Source organism: Rhinolophus sinicus, linkage group LG06 (assembly GCF_036562045.2).
Source record: "Rhinolophus sinicus isolate RSC01 linkage group LG06, ASM3656204v1, whole genome shotgun sequence".
NCBI classification, from domain to species: Eukaryota; Metazoa; Chordata; class Mammalia; order Chiroptera; family Rhinolophidae; genus Rhinolophus; species Rhinolophus sinicus.
In genome coordinates, this window is record NC_133756.1 from 158,201,637 (window position 1) to 158,206,027 (window position 4,391).

The 4,391-nt window shown below is 50.0% G+C and overlaps 1 long non-coding RNA gene across 1 annotated transcript; it reads right to left on the reverse strand.

The window, feature by feature from the left end:
• Positions 1 to 431: 431 nt before the first annotated feature.
• Positions 432 to 3,712, reverse strand: LOC141572473 (uncharacterized). Its single transcript, XR_012497822.1, has 3 exons — positions 3,546 to 3,712; positions 1,726 to 1,916; positions 432 to 575 (listed from the first exon to the last, which is right to left on the reverse strand). It is a non-coding gene; the product is annotated as an uncharacterized LOC141572473 (long non-coding RNA).
• Between the last annotated feature and the right edge of the window lie 679 nt (positions 3,713 to 4,391).

Sequence of the window (4,391 nt, forward strand, 5' to 3'; positions counted from 1 at the left end):
TGAGAAGGGACAGAAAACAAGTGATATGGGACCATCCTAGGACTGAAGCACAGTGAAGGGGTGAGGACCAGGCAGGTTGTTTGTGGTTATGATGAGGATGGAATAGCAGTGACGCTGCTGGCTGGGAACCACGTGACCGGCCAGACAGTGAGGCTGCGGGTATCCCTCAGGTCAGGCCCAGGAGCAGGAACCTTGTGGTTGCTTTCTACCCCTAACTGTCCTTTTCACTCATGGCCCTGCGACTGGGAAATCTGTAAAGTAATGCAGGATGGTCCTGGGCCAATATTACCTCTGTGGTCCCTGCACCTCAGGCCTCCATGGGAACCCGGATGCTGGGTCCTGAAATGTACTAGTGACAGCACCCAATGGCCACTTCATGATGAAACCACCCCATCCAGACCAGAGAGTATTGGATGATAGAAAGACACGCAGAGACGTGCAGGGCGAGTGATTTATTGAAGCAAGATGTTGAAACCTTTACATTTTCTGGGAAGATCAGGTCACATGGAACGTCAGAGGTCCTTGTGTGTAAGATTCTTTTTAACCTAGGATTCACATGTGGACACTATATTCATCTGAAATAGGAGAAGAGAGAACAGGTAGGTCAGTGATGCTGCTCCCGGACATGATACATTTGCAAAGGCTGTTGCTCAAAACCAGGATGTAGAAGAAATATTTCAACCAGCAAAGGCATTGGAGGGTCCCAGGCAGGACAGCAGTGCGAGAGGTGAAGTCAGACGACCTGGTCCACTTACAACAAACCATGTGGGTGAGGAAAGAGCCATGTCCAGAGCCCGGGAAAGGGACCCCGAGGGACCCAAGAGTGGAATGGAGGAGCAGGGTGAAGAACAGCCCAGGATTTGCTTTCTCTGAGCTTGAGGTCCCAGGACTGTGCTTTTTCATTCCGAGGTTGACATGGGGTTGAGAGACCGGGACAGCAGTGGGAGGGCCCTGGGAAGTTCTGCTTTCAGATTTCCAGCCTGGAGGTGTGGAAATTCACCGTGAGGGCACATGTGCTTCTCTGCTCTGAGCACCCAGGTATCATGGAAATGTGCATAAACCTGACTTAATTCCAGCAACATTGGGCTGAGACACCTTTAAACATCTGATTTCTTCATAAAGACATGATTTAAGTGTTTCGGTTTCATATGAGGCTGCAGGAGCCATCACAGGGGTGGCTCTATTCACGGGCAGTGATACGTGACGGGTGGGAAAGTGGGCAAAGGTACGAGGGGTGGGCCTTGGCTCTGCAGAAGCTCAGAGACCCCAGCCGGTGACCCTCCATCAGGACAGAGGCGGGGGCTACTTCCCTCCCTCCCGCTGTCTCCCCTTCAACACTCCCACCCTCCCCATGAGATTCCCAGTGCCTGGGCCCTGGGTGAGGGGAGCTCAGACCCCGACAGCTCCTGGGCAGGGAGGCAGCCGGCTCTGGGCGTCCAACATGGCTGCGTGGGCCCCTGGTTTTCCTCCCCCTGAGGACACTGAGGGGAACCTGGCGCCCAGGGAGGTGACCTGAGAAGAGGGATCAGGCCAAACTCTCTGTGCAGCTCAAGCACAGCTCAGCAGGTGTCATGGTCTCATCCACCCGGAGGCCAGGGATCAGCCTCTCACACGTGAGCAGGGAGCACGGGCCTCCGCCTCCTGTGCCCTCACAGAGCAGATGCCAACCCTCCTCCGGGCTGTGCACTGAGCAGAGGCCTCTGTGCAGAAAGAAAAAGAATTTACCACAAAACTTTGAATTTTCTGTCGGTGAAAATAGGATATGTCGTTAGTGAATCCTTCCTTCACTCTCACCACATCCCGAGCAGCTTCTGGAGGTGGATTAAAAAACTGAAGAATGCCCTCGTAGGTGGGTACAGAATCCAAAAGGAAGCTTCTCACTTCACTAGCAAGGGATGGACACACATTTGCATTGGCTGGAACATAAGAAAAAGAAATACAAGTGATATAAAGAAAGTCCCTTTTCCTCTCTGATGTTAGACCTGAGAGAAACCCCAGCGGTTTTATGAGCTCATCACACAATTGTGCCAATGACCATGCAAACCCTAGAAGTCTGACTACCTCAAGGTCACAGAGCAAGGGAGTCCTGCAAAACAATTTGAGGGATCCCTAGTTCAGTTTTTATTCTTTCTAAAAGACACTAACTGTTATCCACATCTCTCCTGCTGTGTTGAAATTCACTTTCCCTAGATTTCAAAAACGAAGGTTTTCCTTTCCATAGAATGACACCTTCTTTGTTCTTGGATATTGAGGAAGAGGAGATTGTAGTTATCAATCTTTCAAGTGAATGGTAGAGTCAGATCTCACCAGAGATCATAGAGGGGGGAATAAATCTGGAGAGAGGTCAGGAAAACTGTTAAGTATTGGAAGATGTTCTTTGGAAACTAAATTAAACAATAGAATTATGTCATTGGATGCCGACACAGCTACAAAGTTAAAAAAATATGAGTTTAAGTTTAACACATCTGAAGCTTATACACAAAAGTATGATTGGCTCTTTTTTTGTGCACTGATGTACAGAATTCCTCAGAGAGGGTGGGAGGTGGGAACTCAGAGTTATTTTTGACCCAAGGCAATTGTGCTGAGACCTGAAGTAACCGCTTCTCCGGGTCTGGATTCTCCATCCCCTCAGTCGTTGAGTCACCTGCAGCCTGGAAAGTGCCCTTCCAGGCTCTCATCTGACCCTAATCAGACAGCACGGGGAGGACGAGGAGGCTCTGAGAGTCAGATGAAAGAGAAAGACTCCAAAAGACTTGGGTCAGGATCGAGGTCATGGAGACACACAAAATGGTGTTGGATGAACGGCTAGAGTTAGATCAGAGCGATGGCGATGGAGCCCTAGCGATTGCTCTGGTTCTGCTCCCGTTGTGCTCGTGCTCTCAGAGGACGAGCAGGGATTGCAGGTAGAGTGCTGCTCATTGGCAGAGCCCATTGAGATTTATTATTCAGAATCGGAGAATGCTGGCTCTCCTTGAACCGAGAACTAAAACCCTCCAGCTGTAACATTTTGTGTGTCTGAAGCTATGAGTCACCAGCTGTGGGCTGACCTGGCACCTAAAAGACCCCGGGCAGGAGACATCTGATGACTACTGGATAACGACTGGGTACTGACACCTAGAGCTGGTCTCTGGACCTACTTGATGTTACTCCACTGTCGTAGCTGGTCTTGGTGGTGGCTGTGAAACCCAGTAAGAGGAGACCTGGAGACTAAGCATTGTGTTCAAGGTCACAACGCTGCCGAGTGGCAGAACAGTGATTCACATCCCAATTTAATTCTGTCCTGTGGCTTCTGAGAACATGATCACAGACACGGAGTGAGGCTTCAGATGGAGAACTCTCACATGTGCCTGCAACGCTATTTTTAAAATGAAAGTTCCAGAGTATTGGGAATTGAGCATATGAACCCTGAGCTTTGGGGGACTGGGTCACAAGAGGTGGAAAAGGTTTGAATTGGGATCCGTTCACCCCCTTCCCAAATAAGTCATGTAGTTCAGAGCAGGTAACTTACCAGGGCAGATGCCAGTCTGGTTAGCAATGATACTCACCCTCGTAGCAGCAAAAGGCCAGAGTGACCAGCAGGACAGGGAAGAACAGCCTCATGGTTTCTTTTGCTTTGAGTTTTCAGCTTTAGCAAAAGATGAGCAATTACAGGAGCTGGACTCAGGAGCCTGGGAGCCCAGGGCTATTTGTACCTAGTGAGCCTCCCTGGTCCTGCCCACAGAGGACGTGGCAGGTCACAAGGCCTGGCGTCCAGCCCTCCCTTCCTCCCTGAGGGCTGATGCCACCATCCATGTCACATACCTCAGTGACAGGTCAAAGCTGGGTGTTGCTGGCACCATGCTCCTCACCTTTGCAGCAAAGCTGAGGTTGTAGCTTTACCAATGTATAGTCAGTGAATTGATGGGAGTCCCCCTGGAATGAAGCTCCTTAATGGAAGCTCAGTGTCTGACAAGCTCATCTTTACTTATCATCGTGAGTGGCACCGTGAAGAGGATCATCAAATATGCCCGGAATGAATGAATAAATATTAGTGACAAAGCACTAAATCTGGTTAGGGTAAAAACAATCAGTGGTTTCATATCCCAACAGAAACCAGTGCCAACAGGAAGACTACCTCCGCCAACTCACTTCCTTCTCTAAGAGAATATTTCCAACGATATCAAGAGAGATTTCCTATCAAATCAGTGCTAATTCGATCAAAAGAAGCCCCTGTTCACTTCCCGTGTCCAACAGGAGGACCACATGGGTCGTCAGGGACCCAGCAGTAGAATCGCCCAGCGGGCAGGTCTCAGCCTCCCCGACCATAAGCGGGTGCTCTATGGACAATTCGGGGATGGGGCCATGACAGTTCTGAGGAGAGGCATTAGCAAGTAGTCTGTTACAGGGCAGCG